The following is a 19,174-nucleotide window of genomic DNA, read 5'->3' as shown; positions in this document are numbered from 1 at the left end:
CACTACCACTGTGCTGCCACAGCCCTTTCCTGCTGACCCTGCCCCATTCCCATTGTGTGTGTTGCTGTCCCCTCACTCCCTGGTCTGTTGTGTTGCTATTCCCCCGTGCTGCCATTGTTCTCTGTGTCTGCCCTGCCCCCTCCTGCATGCCCGCACCAGTTCTCCTTGTGCATGCACCTTCCATCTCCCTCCCTGTTCTGTTGTGCTGCCACTACAACTGTGCTGCCACTGCACTCTTGTTTTCCCTTCCACCCCTTGATCTTTGTGTGCATGGCCTGCCCCATTTCTCCCTGGTCTATTGTGCTCCCACTACTCTTGGGCTGCCACTGCCCTCCTTTGCTGCCTGCCCTCTGTTTTCTCATTCTGCATGCCCTACCCCCTCACTTCTCTGTCCGTTGTGCTACCATTGCCCTTGTCGTGCCACTGCCCTCTGATGCTGTCCCCTCCCCTTTCGTTCTCCGTGTAAGTGCCTCTACCCCTCCCTCCCTGGTTTGTTTGCATGCACTGGTCTAGTACTGCCACATTCCTCCGCTGCTTCCTCTGCCCCCGTTCTCTATGTGTGTGCCCATACCACTTTCCTTCCTGGTCCGTTGTGCTGCCACTACTGAGTTCCTGAGTCCTGTAATGGCTGCTATAGCATTGTGTGAAGCCAATCAAATTACTTGGTACTGCAAGACTGGGCCCGGTCCCGCAGGACCAAAAAGGCTCAAGTGAGTAAAGGCTCCCTGGCCAATCAGAAAAATCAATTTTTTAAAATGATGGTTCCACTGAACTCCTGCTAGACTAATGGTCTAGATAAACCTAACTTTTAAAAACCTGGAAGACCACTTTAAGCTCCTCTTCAAATTCAAATTTCCCAAAAATGTCTGAATGGATTTACACCAAATAGCAAAAAGAGTGCTTTCTCAGTTAAGTTCTAAACTTTTGTCAAATTTGTGGTAATTATGTTCAGTTACTTTTCAGTAACTACTTTAAACCTTTCCAATTAGCAATTAACATAGAATATTATCATTTTCGGACATCCTTTTCATGGACCCTGCGTGATAGATCTATTAAACAAACTTTACAGAAACGAGTTGAGGTAGATTAACTTTTTTTAGAAACATTTTGTGAAGATTCGTCAAACAGCACCGAAGTTATTGGTGAAACAAAAGGCACTTTCCTATATAAACTCTGGCCTAACTATAAGGATACAGTGGTGACTGCCACTGTATAAAATACATACATATAATGTATTAAAAACAACACACTCCTACAATTATTACACCAGTACAAATATTAAATTCCAGTTTATTAGCACAGCAGCAAGAAACTGACAAGAGAATAGCATTGTTTACAGCACGTTGCAGTTACTTTACAAATGGAAACACCTCTTTTTGCAGTCACAAGGCATCTTCAATGTGGTTTTACCTTCTTGCAGAAACTCAGCCCATTGCCTTGCAGCATGTTTCTGTTTGAATACCTTTTGTTAAAGCAAATACACAATACAAATGCTAATGAATAAACTATATATGCAGACTCAGAGAGTATAAAAAGCTGTTTATTACAATTGCTGATGAGAGGACGGGATTATGACCAGTGCTTAATTTGAGCCTTTGGTTGCCAGTGGGGGGCACCTGCACTCATTTTTGGGGAATGGGGTTTACTTTTCGGCATCAGATATTTACTGAGTGCTAGAGGGGGAAAACCCCACTGATCTGGAGGATGAAGCAAGAGAAAGACGGTAAAACCACCACAACACATGAAAGAAAGAACCTGCAAGAGAGACAACAAGGGACAGGGGATGCCTAGCATTAAATCAAAGACTTTCAGTCTTGCTTTTCAGCACCCCGGTGTTTAATCTTCTTAGCAGAGCTTTAGGAACTAGCACTCTTCGTTTTACAAATTAAGCTCTGATAATGACCTACTCGAGATGTTTGGAAATAACCATTTAAAAAGTGTTCCAATCTGGGCATGTAGTGGTTAAGATTTAGAGCTATCTGTACCATTAATTTGTGGATTTTCTGCAGATTCACAAATCCATGAAATATTTGATAATCCAATTTAAAAAAACTTAAAGGTGCAGCATTTGACTAGGGAGCGTTTTCTCCCAACATGCATTGCGGATTAATGAATTCAGCTGCAGATTCACAAATCTGTGGATTTGTGAATATATATGCCACAACTGGCTGGCCAGTACCACAAGATATGGCAATCCAATAACCCCCCAGAGAATTGGGTACTGGCTAACCATCACAGAAACATTCCTATTGCGATAGGCGCACTGAACACAGACAATAGCCTTAAGGGTATGCATGAACCTACTCCTGTAGGGGGACCTCAAACGGACCTCCTTTTCAATAAAATAATTATTTTTAAAAAATTACTTTATTGCAGCATTCACAAATTCTACAGCACAGGGCCTCGGAAAACAAGCCTGAGCAGACAGAGCCTCCACCTTTACGTGAAAGGACACACATTAGTGAAAGGGCCAAGTGGTAAAACATAATATACCCTAAGATTTACCCGGTGCAAGTAGTAGATAAGCTGCAACCAGACAATGGGGTTTACCAGGAGTTCTAGTCAGGAGCCAAACATGGATGGAATGCCACTGCAGCACGGGGAAGCAAAGATCCTGGAAAAGGGAAAGAGCCTGATGAAGGGAAAGTAACTGACACGCTGTAGTGAAATGCAGGTAAAAGGTAAACCAGAAATGAGGAAACATAAGGATAATGACAGAATTAAATAGGGACAGAACAATGGCAAATGATTTAAAAAAATGGAAAATGTACTTGCTTGCTTGGGAGCAAAATTCAGATGTTACCAGGAAGGATAAGATAGTCGGTAGCCAACCACATTCTTTCCCTGCATTGAAAATTGGACCAAGAATGTGGTGTCTGTCAGTGAAAGACTTAAATCTTGCTTTTGGAAGTCTAAAATTATTTCGTGGTAACCTTTGGATCTTTTGTATACCTTGCAAGAGGGTCTGAACTGGGGGACTGTAGATGGTGAAAATACGGGTGGACTAATGAGGTGTTGGAACCCAGAAAATTAGACAAAAGGGAAATAACCTAAAGAAATATGGATGGTATGGTATGAGAATTATGCTCTAGGTATCTATTGTGCTCATTAGGTATTCTTTGTATTCACTGACTGGACATGAATAATTCATTAGAAAGCATCTCATGTACTATTTAAAAGTCTGACATAGGGGGTTATTCTAACTTTGGAGGAGGTGGTAATCCGTCCCAAATGTGACGGATTTACCACCAGCCGTATTACAAGTTCCATAGGATATAATGGACTCGTAATACGGCTGGTGGTATATCCGTCACTTTACCGTCACTTTTGGGACGGATTACCACTTCCTCCAAAGTTGGAATAACCCCCATAGTCTCTCAGTTTGACCGTCAGTTTATGGATAATAACTGGTGGAGATATAGTGCATGACCCCCAACCGCTGACAAAGAAAATTTGGCAAGAAAGTGGGACCCTCCATCTGTTATGATGATTGATGATAACCTGTGTAACCTCTTTTAAGAATGTGATCACCAGAGAATTAGCAGTGGCCATTTTTGAAAGGCAAATGAAGTAGGCAATCTTTGTAAGGTAATTAATGACAGCCTTAACTACTGCTTTGTCTTCTGAGGAAGGTGAGCCAGTGATAAAGTCCATCAAAATTTGAGACCAAGGTTGGTGAGGCATGGGTAACGGTTGTAGTAGTCCTTGAGTTTTCTTTTTGGGATCTTTAACTTGGGCACATACTGCACACTTTGTACATACTGCTCAATTCCTCTCCTCCTCTGAAGCCACAAAATTGATGTGCTATACAATCGCTCATATTTTTCATTCCTGGATGCCCTGCTACAGGAAATCATGTTCCCATTTCAGAATCTGTTGTCTGCAATCCTTTCCAGGAATTAATAATTTGCAATCATGCCATAATAGTTCTAGACTGTCTTACCTACTTTGGGAATATTTCATAACCCGAGCTTCTTGATAAATCTTAAGGAGGGTCTGAAAAATCTTTTATAAGACTCTAGTGATTCTTTTGACAGTGCTGAAATAGAAGACTACTAACTAATTGCACCACTTTCCCTTGTAAGTATAATGCATTTCTCTTCCAATTTCTCTTTGCAGGTCAAAAACACGTTTGACTGAGAATCACGCATTTTATTAGCTTGAGAAACTCTAATTCCTTATAGTCTGACTCGATAGTTATACAGTGTTGCACCCCCTCTAAATAAAGGCTCCAATGTGCAAAGGCTTCTTTTGTGGCAAATACCTTTCTAACATAGACAGCATAACTAGCATCTACTGAATTTAGAGTTTTTGAAGACTAAGTAATCCAATGCAGAGATACTGTCAGCATGTTTCTGATACAGAATTGCCCTATTGAGAATGCAGAAAGCAAATAAAAGAAACACTCCAGATTTCTGAAAATAGCAGATGTTGTGAATACATCTTTTAATGGCTGAAAGATGGTGTCTGATTCCATTTCCCAACAGAAGGGTATCTCTTTCTGTGTCAGTCTAGAAAAGAGTTGCACAATTTTAGCAAAGTCTTATTTGCTATATCTATACAAATTTAAGAACTACAGAAACAATTGAATCTCTTTCACGTTTGGGGCAGATATCAATTTCTTACTGCTTCCACTTTCTCTTGATCCTTGCGTATTCCTTTGTTAGAGACCTGAAAGCTCAAAAGTTCTACTTCTAAGGCTTCCAAAAAGCAGTTTTCTAACTTGATGGAAATTGAGTGCTCTCTCGGCCTTCTAAGGATTTCTTTGACATGTGTACGATATTATTTAAGATTTTATCATAACACCAACATTCCATTGCAAAAGCTAATAAAATAAATATCTAGTCTATCTTGGAATATGTAATTTAAAAAGTGTTGAAAAGCTGCTAAGGCAATACACAATTCCAAGGTCGTTACAAAATATTTGAAATTACCATGTCTATTGTTGAAAACTGCTTTTCACACCATCAAATGTATACAAGATTATCGGTCCCTCGAAATCCAGTTTAGAAATGATTTTTGTTGATTTTAGCAGGTCCAGTCATACAGAAATAATGTCAGTGGCTTTGTATTCCCGATTGTGACAACAATAAGTTCCCTATAATCTATGCAGGGTCAAAATTCTTCTGCCGGTTTTGGTAAGAAGAAACTGGATGCTCCTGCAAGAGAGGTGCAATTATGTATAAAGCCCTTCTGTAGATTTGTTCTTTAAGTATTCATGAAGTACCATATCCTCTTGTATCTTTAATGAGGGATTTTTGCTCTGGAAACCAAATCAATTGGACCATCACAGGAATGATGGGGTGGCAACTGATCTGCTCCTTTCTTGTTAAGCACATCTTGGATTTCATTATAAGCCATATGCAATGTAATAATAGCCTTCTTCTGAATGAATGAAACAGCAAATTAAAGGAAGAGTCTCGCCCAACCCCTCCCTAAAGAAACAGTTCAGGGTGCAGGTCTGAGTTGAACACATGAGGGTCTGTTTATCCCAGTCTATCGAAGGACTGCTTTTCCGAAGCTATGGAGCTCCCAAGACAAAGGTAAATATAGGGGCCTCAAAAAGATCAAACTTAATAGATTGAAAATTTCCATTGGTCAGAGCTAAACCTAACAAAGGCATCTCCAAACACACTTGACTCAATAGCAAAGGTTTTCTTTCGCTTCTCACAATATCATCAGGAGTCTCCTTTGGTTGTTTTGCAAGGTTTTGCTGTTGACGAAACTTTATGTCCATGAAGCATCCAGAAGCACCACAGTCGCTGAGAGCCAGAATTATTCAGGGCCCTTGGCAGGTAGGTAACTGAACTGGCCATTAATACAAATTCTTAGTAGCAACAGGTCTTAGCAAGTAAAATCCTAGATCCATGTAGTGAGATCCTGGCTGCAGTACCATCACATCAAAATTGCCTAGCAAAGATGCTGTGAAACATGAGGGAAATTATAGCTTTAAATCCAAGATGGCTGCTAACTCTCCAGTACATGCAACATTTCATGGCCTGGTGTGAATTGTAATTCATTATGAGCATGATATCATGCAGCATATTCTCTGCCGGTGTGCAACCTCAGTTAAGACAGCACTCCTTGATGACTCCTAGCCTTTCATTTGCTGAAAGGAACTTAGAGCAAGTATGTTTGGACTTCTGCTTACCCATGCTCGAGTTATACTAAGCAGTAAGCAGTGTCGCCAGCTCTGCTTCCTGACACCTGGATGGTAAGAAGATTGAAGGAAGAGAGGGTAGTCTGATTTCACAAGGGTTTGTACTAGCTTTGGAAAAGGTCCCTGTTTCAATTTCATATTTAATCTGTTGAATTTTGTCTACAATGTAGTTATCAATTTTAGGTTTAGCTCTGCAGTCATCTGACGACATCTGTCTGTTTTCAGAATAAAACATTTGTTTAGTGTAATTCAGTTTGTCTTTGTATTCCACCACCACTTGTTTATACTTGATTCTGGATGGAGTATCATATTTGTGTCTCCATTGATGTTCTGTCCTAAAATAGTTTTTGCAAGTTTCAGCTAGATAGAAAAACAAAGAGAAGAATGTCTTCACTTTGTTACTAGTTTGCCTTACTGTATATTATGTAGCAATGCTATAACTCCTATACAGGATAGATTTGCTGATGATTCTCTTGACTGTCATTGTTGCTTTTCTAAAATTAATAAGTTAAAAAAGAAAATGTGGTGGAAAGAAATATTGTACCATCAATAACTTGCTGGAAAATCCTGGTGAAAACCAGAAGAATGTGCTAATTGTTGAGCTGGGATATGGCTAGTTAGTTAAATGATTTTTAAAAAGTGATGGATGGAATGCTTGAATTAGTCTCAGCCACAGGTAATTACTCAGGCCACATCCCCGGCCATCATTATTTTGTACACCATGTCACCTGAGTTTGGATCCAGCTAAATGCAAATCAGTCTAGACCTTGCTCCAATGGAAACAGGTCAATGTGAATTGCCAAGGCAGGTCCTCTCTGAACTAGAATATAAGCAACCTAAAGAACACCTAAAGCATACTTTAGTGTGTCATCCCAAGGGGGAACCGGTATTTCCAGACGTGGGTCTCGCGCACACTGTCTCACTGGAACCAAGCTTCAGCTGGCTGATGAACCTTAACTAGGGTGAAACTGATGCTTGATGCTTGTGTTCCGATTCAGGTAGGACCTGCCTTGGCAGTTTGGTCTAGACTGTTTGCATTGGAGCAGGATACAGACTGATTTGCATATAACTGGGCTCAAACTGAGATTACATTATGTGCAAAATAACAATGGACTGGGATGCATCCCCAAATAATTACCAGTGGCTGAGAGTATTTCAAGCATTCCATCCATCACTTTTGATGAGCCCTAACTAGGGCAAAGCAGGCCCTGGGCTGCTTGTGTGCTGGTTCAGGAAGGTCCTGGCTAGGCTGGGTTAGACTGTTCCTACTGGAGCAGCAAACTGAGGTGATATGGTGTGCAAAATAAGGATGGACTGGGATGTGCCCAGAGTAATTACCAGTGACTGAGATTAATTCAGGCATTCCATCCATCACTTTTTGTATACTTTTGTTTGTTAAGTGTGACATGTCTTTTCAATCATTTGAAGTCACTGTAGTGTGTTCCTGAAGTACAGCTTCTAAAGTTGTGTCGCTTCACTCAAATATACCTGGGGAAAGTGTTTTCTTATTTTATTTAAGATAATTGTAGGGGGCAAACAGATGTTGAAGTGACTAGTTAAGTTTGTCACAGGTTATTTAGGGTTGAGTCTGCGGTAGCATGAGTTAGCACCTGTGTCTCACTTGTGAGACACTGTTGTATGTAGAAAAGGGCTTGGAGCCCGCCCGTTGCTTAACATTTGTTGGCTTGCGTGGCACTCCTTTTTACAGTCTCATAATTGGTCACTACAGGCTTAGCATCATTCAATCAATCAATCAATTATTTGCAAAGCGCAACTTCTCACCAATGGGGTCTCAAGGCGCTGGTGAGGGGGCGCTGATCAGTCAAAGAGCCAGATCTTGAGGTCCTTCTTGATCTGATTCAGCGAGGGCTACTGCCTGAGATGGAGTGGCAGCGTGTTCCAAGTCTGTGTGGTGAGGTAGCAGAAGGATCTACCTCCTGCTGTGTTCTTCCTGATTCTAGGGGTTGCAGCGAGGGCCAGTTGAGCAGAGTGGAGTTGTCTGCAGGGGACGTAGAAGGATAGGTGGTGGTTGAGGTAGGCTGGTCCAATGTTGTGCAGGGCCTTGTAAGCATGTGTCAGGAGTTTGAAGGTGATGCGTTTGTTGATGGGGAGCCAGTGCTGGCCCCTTCGGTGGGCGGAGTTGTGGCTGTGGTGGCGGATGTCCAGGATAAGTCTGGCCGTTGTGTTCCATATTCTCTGGAGTAGTATTTGAAGTTTCTTCGTGATGCCGGCATAGAGGGGGTCATTATGACCCCGGCGGTCAGTGATATTGTGGCGGTAGTACCGCCAACCGACTGGCAGTAATTACCGCCACATTATGACATTGGTGGGTTGGCTGAAGCCAACCCGCCAATGTACCACTCTGACCGCCACGGCGGTAACAGCTGCCGGGCTGGAGATATCATCTCCAGCCTGGAGGCCGTCATTGTGCTGCCTTCGGGATTATGACCCCGCCAACCGCCATTGTTTTCATGCCATTCGTAACGCCACGAAAACCATGGCGGTAGGCCATATGAGTGACAGGGAATTCCTTCTCACCAGATACCGCCCTACATCCACGCCCCCCTTCACACACACGCATACACACACTCACTCACACATACATACACACATGCATACATCCAATCACAGACACATCCGCACACACTTCCAAACATGCATGCAGACACGCATTCACATTTCACAACATACACGCACTCACACGTCCGTACATGCACACACGCATTCAACACTCAAAACACACATACATTCACACAACCTCACACATACACACACAACATCTCCCAACCCTCTCCCCTGTCGGAGACCCTACTTACCTGGATCCAGGGGGTCCTCCGGATTTGTCATAATATGGCTGGCGGCGGTCTACTGGTGTGACTCTGCTGGTGGTAGCAGCACCACCTTACCACCATCTGCCAGTATGGCCACAGCCGGATTTCCGCCATTCTTGTGGCAGAAATGCGGCTGTGGTCATAATATGGCAGACAGCTGGTAGCCGCGGCGACGGTCTTTCGGCGGCTGTCGCTGCGGCGGTAAGTGGTTTTTACCGCCGATGTTGTAATGAGGGCCAGAATGCGTTGCTGTAGTCGAGTTTTCTGCTGACGAGTGTGTGGGTGACTATCCTTCCTGTTTCAATGGGGATCCACTTGAAGATCTTCCAGAGCAGGCGAAGGTTGTGGAAGTATGCCGATGAGACGGAACTGACTTGGCATGCTATGGACAGCGAGGAGTCGAGAATGATGCCAAGGTTGCGTGCTTGGTCAGTGGGAACAGGGGTGGTTCCAAGGGCTGTTGGTCACCAGGAGTCATATCAGGCAGTGGGTGTGGGGCCCAGGATGAGGATCTCTGTCTTGTCTGAGTTGAGCTTGAGGCATCTGTCTTTCATTCAGTCGGCGACTTCTCTCATTCCATTGTGGAAGCTGCTCTTGGCTGTTGATGGTTGTTGGTAAGAGATAGAATTAGCCTGGTGTCGTCAGAGTAGGAGACGATGTTGAGGAATTGGTGAGTAGGGCCATGTGTATATTAAAGAGGGTGCGGCTCAGGGAGGAGCCCTGGGGGGTTCCACATTAGGTTTTTGTTGATTCCGAGATGGGCTTTTCTGGTGAGGAAGGAGCGGATCCACCCCAAGGCCTTGCCACGGATGCCTGCATCATGCAGTCTGGTGCATAAGGTGGCATGGGAGACGGTATGGGAGATGGTGTCGAAGGTAGCGGAGAGGTCGAGGAGGACGAGGGCAGCTGTTTCTCCAGCTGTGGTCCAGTAGGGTGTGGATGTCATCCGTGGCTGCGATGAAAGCAGTTTAGTTACTATGGTTGCTCCTGAATCTGGATTGGGAAGGGTCTAGGATGTGGTTTGTCTCAAGGAACTCTGCAAACTACATGTTGATAGCTTTTTCGATTGCCTTTGCCAGGAAGGGGAACAATGAGATTGGTCTGTAGTTTTTTATATCCCTTGGGTCAGCGGAGGGTTTCTTCAGTAGAGGGTTGATCTCCGCATGTTTCCAGTCATCCAGGAAGGTGGCGGTCTCGATGAAGAGGTTGATTGTCCGGCACAGTTTGAGGGTGATGGTAGCACTGGCTCAGTTAAAGATGTACTCCGAGGGTGCCCCTGAGTGGATAGAGCTCATGAGTTTTCGAGTGTCTTCCCTGGTGATGAGGGCCCTGTGGCTCAAGGTCAGCTGGGGGTTGGGGTTTGTGGTGGTGTGGGTAGGTTCGGCGGGCTTGGCTCTCAAATCAGTCATAGAAGTCCTGGATTTTTCAGTGAAAAAAGGTGGCGAGGTTGTCAAAGAGGTCCTGAGAGGGGGTGATGTCTGTGGTGTCAATGCTGGGATTCATGAATTCCTCAACTATGGTGAAGAGATCCTTGCTTTAGTGTGTATTGGTGTTGATGCACTCTTGAATGGCTGACTTTCTGGAGAATCTAATGCGCTGGTGGTATGAGGTGACTGCGTCTTTGTAGGCTTTGCTGTCTGTCATGCTCTTGCTGTTTCTCCACTTTCATTCTAGTTATCTGTAAGTGTGATTCAATTCTTGGACATTGGATGAGAACCAACTGGGTTTCCTCTAGTGCTAATTGCCAGCATGTTTCCTTAGGGAGGCTAGGGTGTTGGCACAGTGGCGATCCAGTGGTGGAGGTTGCAGGCTGAGGCTTTAGCATCTGTGGTATCCGGTGGTGGGGAATGTCTCAGTGCGTTGGTGAGCTGAGCTTTGGTAACCTTGCTACAGTTTCTGTACGGGGGTGGAATTCTATTCCCAACTTTGAAGCAGGGACCAGGCACTGATTGATTCAACCTAATCAGTGCCCATCCACTGCTTCCGACGTGATTGAGGTACTATTTCATTCTTTTTAACATCTAGTGCCCTCCAAACAGAAGGCGTGTGACTGGTATAAACGTGCCCAGAAGGGCAAACAAAATTGCAAAGTTTAATTTTGTATAGTTAACTTTTTTCTTTTATTTTGCAAAATCTTCTTTTCTCACTTTGCACTTTTGTTTTGTTTTTTCTTTTTGATGCAATTCTCAAAAGACAATGATTATCTTGTTCTAAATATTGCAAAGTGACATTGTTTTTTTCATAATGTTTAATATCCAAAATTATGCTTTAACACATAATCGTGAAGTAGACCCCAATCCACCCCACACAAATCCACCCCAATCCATCCAATCCACCCCACTCAATCCAATCCACCCTGACCAATACAATGCACCCCACTCCAATCCAAACCACTCACCCCAATCCAATCCAGTTCATCACACTCCAATCTTTCCAAGCCACCCCACTCCAATCTGCCCCATTTGCCCCACTCAGATCCAAAACAATTTGCCACAATTCAATTCAAAACAATCTGTCCCACCCCAATCTGCCCCACTACAATCCACAACAATCTGCTCTACTCCAATCCAAAACAATTTGCCCCACTCCAATCTGTCCCACTCAATCAAAAATAATCTGCCCCATTCCAAACTGCCCTACTTCAATACAAGCAAATCTGCCCTGCTCAAATTCTAAACAATCTGCCCCACTCCAGGCCTCCCCACTCTAATCCAAAACAATGTGCCCCTGTCAGGTATTTATCTTACCTTTGACTTGCACAGGAGCAGAATGAAGAATGGTCCTGAAGCTCTTCTCAGAACTCTTCCTGAATCTGGAAAGAATCACTATAATACAAGAGTGTCTCAAAGGGGGAAAGGGGATGGGGAAGAAAAGAAAGGACTTCCTGGTGTGTCTTCTGGTCCCTGCCCGTGTTTAGTTCCATTGTCCTCTCTATCAAGTTATGGTAAATTCGTTATATTGCTTATTTTACTGTCCTCTAAAACATGTTGTTAGTACTTTTTAACATGGACTATAACATCCTACCTTTCCAGAATCACTAAGGCATTAGCTCCTCTTCTGTTAAGTATTTTACAATATTATACTCTTCCATAGGTACTGAAAACATTCTTATCACTGCATAATGTACATTTCCATTCACTTATTAGTAGACCTTGTTCACAGATTGTTTTGCAATGTTTTATACACTCTGTATTTCACTCCATTTTAGAAATACTTGTGTGACACATGGAGACTCTATGATAGAAGAGCTCATCTGATGCTGAGAAACAGATATCAGGTAAGTCCAAACCTTTTCTTGTCAGAATTCTCACTGACCCTTTTGTATAATTGTTTATTTATGAAGGCATCTCTCTAACGCTCTTTAATTGACTCAGGAAGAGTTAGTGAGACGCTAATCTCTTTTGCCCTGCTAACTCAGTATCAGGAACACTAGTTTCTTTGGTTAATTTGCATTATTTCCAACTACATCAGTGGTTTTCAAACTTTTGTACTGCTGCACACACCCCCACCTTACTCACCCCCCTCCCCATTGGGAAAAACAATCATCGGGCCCCTCTCAGAATTTTTTTAAACATGTCAGGACTTATTTAAAATTGCAGTTAAGTTCTGTTACCTTTTTAAAAATGCAAAATCCTTTTTCCTTCTTGAAACAAAGCACCGTTATCTGCGTAATGCTTCTTTTTGCCAGAGGCTGGCGCCCCCCCTGGGATCACTGGAGGCCCCCATATGGGGGCCCGCCCCTCAGTTTGAAGACCCCTGGACTACATTATTGTTGCTATGAACGCTTGCCAAGCGTTACTTGGGCTAGGACTTTTTTTTTTACGAAATGCGCAGACTCGGAGCGGAGACAGTTAACTTGGGGACTAAAATACTCTGCCCACAAAACACTACTCTTTTGAGTAAGTGAAACAAAAAACGAACCTGAAAAATTGACTCAATATATTTGACGGTTCTACCCTAACTAACTGCTTGCGAGGGATATGGAAAACTCAGGTGTGTTCAGATGAATTTCCTCAGTGAAATGCGCTGCTTCAGGGATAGCACGTGCTTCACATTTGATTCCTCTGTGAAGGGGAAAACAACTACTGTGGTTATGTGACAGTGTCTGAGAGGCCATCTTGTAATTCTTTCGGTGCCATGCTCTCTTCCAATTTCTGCATCTTGTCACTTTCTTTTGGTAAACCTGTCTCTTGCTATAGTGTCCACATAGAGTCAGACATTTGGATACTCGAAGCCAGACAGCCACAATCCAATCCGTCCAACTCCAATCCAATCCACCTCACTCCAATCCAATCCAACCCAATCCACCCCACTCCATCCTATTTCACCCCACTGCAATCTATCCCTATCCAATCCAATCCACTGCACTAGAATCCAATCCACCCTGCTTCACCCCAAACAAACCCACTCCAACCCAAAACGACCTGCCCCATTCTAATCCAAAAGAATCAGCCCTACTCCAATCCAAAACAATCTGCCCTATTCCAACCAAAACAATCTGTTCCACTCCAATCCAAAAGAATCAGCCTCACTCCAATCCAAAAGAATCAGCCTCACCCCAATCCAAAACAATCACCCTCAATCCAATCAAAAGCAATCTGCCCCACTCAAATTTAAAACAGTCTGCCCCATTCCAGTCTGCCCCACTGTAACCTGTCCCATTGCAATCCAAAAGAATTTAACCCACTGCAATCCAAAACAATACACCCACTCCAATCCAAAACAATCAGACCACTCCAATCCAAAGCAATCAGCCCCTTTCCAATCTGCCCCACTCCAATATCTCACTCCAATCCAAAATAATCTGTTCCAGTCCAATCCAAAACACTCGGTCCCAATCCAATTTGCTCCACTCACCAAAATGCAATCCACCCTGCTCCACCCCAAACAACCCTACCTCAACCCAAGCAATCTTCCCCACTCCAGTCCAAAAGAATCTGCCCCACTCCAATCCAAAGGAATCGGACCCACTCCAATGTGCACCACTCCAATCTGTCCCACTCCAATCTACCCCACTCCATTCCACCTCACCCCAATCGAATCCACCCCACTCCATCCCAATACAATCCATCCCTCTCCAATCCACACCACTCCAATCCACTCCACCCTACAACAATCCGATCAACCCCAGTCCAGCCCAATCCAAAGTATCACACTCCAATCCAATCCACCTCACTCCAATCAAATCCACTGCATCCCAATCCACCCCACTCAATCCAATTCACCACAATCCAGCCCATTCCAATCCAAAACAATCTACCTCACTCTAATCTGCCCCATTCCAATCTGCCCTGCTTCAGTCTGCCCAGCTCCAATCTGCCCCACTCTAATCTAAAACAATCTGATGCACTACAATCTGACCCACTCCAATCCAAAACAATGTGCACCATGCCAATCTGTCCCCCTCTAATTCAAAATAATCTGTACCACTCCAATCCAAAACAGTCTGCCCACTCCAATGTGCCCCACTCCATTCCAAAACAATGTGCCCCACCCCAATCTGCCCCACTCAATCCAAAACAGTCTGCCCCTATTCAATCAGCCCCACTCCAATTCAAATCAATCTACCCCAATCCAATCCAACCCACTTAAATATAAAACAATCTGCCCCAACCCAATCTGCCCAACTCCATAATGCCCAACTCAAAAATGCCCCACTCTAATCTTCCCCACTGCAATCCAAGACAATTTGCCCCACTGCAATCTACCCGACTCCAATCAGCCCAAACTCAATCTGTCCCACTCCAATCCACCCCACCCCAATCCACCCCACGCTACTCCATTCCAATTCACCTCACTCCAATCCACCACAATCCACCCAGCTCCAATCCAATGCACCTCACCCCAATGTGATTCACCCCACTGCACCCCGTTCAACCCTCAATCTGCCTCACTCCAATCCAAAGCAATCTGCCCACTTCAATCCAAAACAATGTGCCCCACCTCTCCAGTGTGCCCCACTCCAATCCAAAAGAATATACCCCACTCCAATCTACCCACTCCAATCCACACCACTCAGATTCACCCCACTACGATCTGCCCGACTCCAATCCAATCCAATCCAATCAATCTATACCAATCCACCACAATACACCCCACTCCAGTCCAAACCTCCTCACACCAATCCAGTCCATCCCAATCCAATCTACCCCATTTCAATCCAGTCCACCTCACCTCACCCCAATCCACCCCACTCCAATCAACCACAATCCACCCCACTGGCTCCAATCCACTCCACCACACTCCAGTCTATCCACCCAGTACTGTCCAATCCACCCCAAACCAATCCAACCTATACCATCCCACTTCAAGCCATCCAACTCCAGTCAAATCCACCCCACTCCAAGCCACCCCACTCAGTCAAATCCACCCATTCCAATCCAATCGACTTCAATCCAGTCCACTCAATTCCAATCCAACCTGCCACACTCCAATTCAATCCAACCCAGCCAACTCCAATCCAATACTACCCAACCTAGCCAGTCAAATCCATTCCACCTCATTCCACTCAAACTCATCCCACTCCAGTCCAATTCACCACAACTCAATTCACCCATTCCATTCCAGTCCAATCCACCCACCCCCCTCCAATCCATCCGACTCAAATACATCTTAATCCGCCCCCGCCAGTTGTATACAGTCCACCTTAATTTTCTCTACTCGGATCCAAGCGACCCCAATCCAAACCACCTTAATTCACTCTACTCCAATCCTTTCCACCCCATTACAACCCAAGCCCTCCCTCACCAATCCAATTCCCCTCACTCCAATCCACCACAATCCACCCCACTAAAATCCAGTAACTGCACTCCAATTTAATCCACCCCAATCAAATCCCCAACTCAGACCCATCCCTCTTCTCCACACTCCAGAAAATACACCCCTCTAAAAAAACACCCCACTCCAATTCACTCCCACTCCAATCCAATACACCCCGACCCAATCTAGTCCACCACAATTCGATCCACCCTGCTCAATCCAATCCACCGCACTCCAATGCAATCCACCCCACTGCAATCCAATCCACTCCACTCCAATCCACCCCACTCCAATCAGATCCACCCCACTCCAGTCCATCTCTCTCCAATCCAATCCACCCCATTTAATCAGCCCTCTCCATCTAAACCAACCCACTCCATCCAATTCACCCCACTCCAATCCAATCCATCCCACCTCAGTGCAATCCGCCTCACTCCAATCCAGCCCACCTCAATCCACCCCATCCTAATCCAACCCACTTCAATTCAATCCAATCCAATCCACCTCACTCCAATCCAGTCCACCCACCCAACTCCCCCCATTTCAATCCACCCCAGTCCAGGCCAACCCACCCTATCTAATCCACTCCACTCCAATCCACCCCACCCCATTTGAATCCACCAGACTCTCATCTAATCCACTTCACCCAACCCACCCCACTCAAAAACATTCCGATCCACCCCACTCCACTTAATCCACCCCACTCCACTCTAATCCATTCTACTCCAATCCAAGCAATCCAGCTCACCCCACTCAATCTAATACACCCACACAATCGAATCCACCCACTTAATCCAATCCACCCCACTCCAATCAAATCCACCCCACTGCAATCCAGTCCACTCCACTCCACCTCAATCCAGCCCACCTCACCTCACTCCAGTAGAATCCACCCCATCTAATCCACCCTCTCCATCCAATCCAACCCACTCATCTAATTCACCCTACTCCAATCCAATCCACCCCATCTAAGAGCCATCCACCTCACCTCACTCCAATCCAGTCCACCTCAATTCACCCCACCCTAAACCAACCGACCCCAGTTCAGTCCAATCCAATCCACCCCACCCCAATCCACTCCACTCCAGTCCAGTCTACCCCACCCCATGCCATTTAAATCCACCCAACTCCAGTCCAATCCACCCCATCCAATCCACCCCAATCCAGCCCACCCCATTTGAATCCACCCAACTCCAATCCAATTTAATACATCCAGCCCATCCCACTTCAATCAACCCCACTCCACTTAATCCACCCCACTCCACTCCAGTCCAATCTACTCCAATCCAATCGATCCAACCCACCCCACTCCAGTCCATCCACTACAATCCAAAACATCCCAGTCCAATCCACTCCACACTATTCCAATCCAGTTCACCTCAATCCAACCGACTCCCATCCAATCCACCCCACTCCAGTCTAATCTAATCCACCCCACTCCAGTCTGATCCCCCACTCCAAACCACCCCACCCCAATACAATCCACCCCACTCCAAACTACGCCACCCAATACAATCCACCTTAGTCCTATCACTCCAATTCAATTACCCACCCTAATCCAGTCTAGTCTACCCCACTCCAAACCACCCCATCCCAATCCAATCCACCTCACCCCGTTTTAATCCTTTCTATCCTAACCCAATCGGGCCCACCCACTCCAATCCACCCAACTCCACTCAATCTACCCCACTATACCATAATCCAATCCACCCACTATCCGCCCCACTACCTCAATCCACTCCAACCCACTGCACCCTATTCCACCCTACTACACAACGCTGCACTCTATGACACTCTGCCACTGAGCCACTGAACTCTACTCACCTCTAGGATACTCTAATTCCCATAATCCACTCTACTTCAACAAATCCACTCTACAGCACTCTACTCCCACATACCACTATACAACACTCCACACCACTAACTTTTAGCCCTGCTGAACAGCAGACACACATGTGTACACAATGGCAAAAACACATTGCCCAAGCCAAGAGCTCTTGTATAGACGAGACCTATTGGCTTTGCCAATGATTGTGTTTATTATGTGCAGTAGGGGAGGAATTGTGTGACCTTTGCACCTCAGTACCATGCGGTAGATGGCACCGCCAGTCTAGGTCGACCTTGAGCCCGGAAGCAGTAATCCTAAAATGAGCGCTGTGCCCAGATTGGGTGGTCCGTGCACAGGGGGGCGCCCTCCGGCAGGCTAGAGCCGCTCGCTGCAGCTGCACACGGGGCAGCCAGCTCTCCATCCGGCTCTTCATTTCGCACTTGAGTGCCTTCTTTGCTTCCTTTCAGCTGCCCACTTTAAATTGGCTTCATTACACCAGCGCTGCGTTTGTTATGTAAATTCTCAAACTCAGGGAAGTTTTTCTTTTGGCCTTGTCTACGTAAGAATGCCAAGAGGTATTCAAAACGTATTAGCGCAAATCAATGGGACCAATAAAAGTAAAATCTCCTTAGCAACATAATCTTGATTGCAAGAGGGGAGCTGGGAGCATTTAAGAGAATAGTGGACGCAAGGAATAGGCATTTGTCTGGGAGACGGCGGAACAATAACCAGAAGAGAGATTTGGAGAAATCTGAAATGAACTCTCGGTGAATAGTTACTCTTTTTAAGAACTGCACAATTGGCTACGTTAAATCCATGTGTCCTTTTCTGCCAAGTAACATTGTATCATACCGCTTTGTACATTGAAATGACAACACTCTGTGTGTTTTATCAATTTTCTTTTCTCCCAGAGGCGATTACATCGTTTTTGGAGGAAGTGGCCCGGGGAAGACGAATTAAACCGCTCGCGGCGTGGAACTGACCAGCACTCGTTTGCACAACTGCAAACCAAATACTTGTGCAAAATTGTATATTATCAACGAGTACTAGACACATTGTTAGAGTACTAGGCCTGATTTACGCCACTAAGCTTCCGAGTTTCCAATGCGTGAATTAATTGCTGATCGTGCATTTTTTATCATCTGGCTTTGGGCGCAATTCACGAAATATTATTTACGCACACATGAGTAAAATACTAAACCCCTAAAACATGAAGAAATCACGTTTAAAAGCTGTATTTTCGAATGACGAATATCCACTTTGTAAGAGGTGTAAAGCTGATGTACGTGCGTGAGGCATTCTGTAAAAGTAGGATGGACGCCCAGAAACTCAAGTTCTGGATGTAAGTGTTTTGCAAACAGAAATAAATGTGGCTCCAGGATTTGACTGTAGAGGTTTCCCTGGGCCTCATGTTTAAAGATTCCAAATAAGAAATCGTAAATTGAGACTAATAGTGATTTTCAATTGGTGATTTCTTTTTTGGACGGTAGTAAAATGGATTCTGTAAAAAGTGGCCGCAATTGAGCTACGACTTCTACTGAATTAACTGGTATTTTAGGAATCAACATACGCATTATAGGTTGGTTCACAATACAA

This window comes from Pleurodeles waltl, chromosome 1_2, assembly GCF_031143425.1.
Source record: "Pleurodeles waltl isolate 20211129_DDA chromosome 1_2, aPleWal1.hap1.20221129, whole genome shotgun sequence".
Classification (NCBI taxonomy): domain Eukaryota; kingdom Metazoa; phylum Chordata; class Amphibia; order Caudata; family Salamandridae; genus Pleurodeles; species Pleurodeles waltl.
This window is presented reverse-complemented; position numbering follows the sequence as displayed.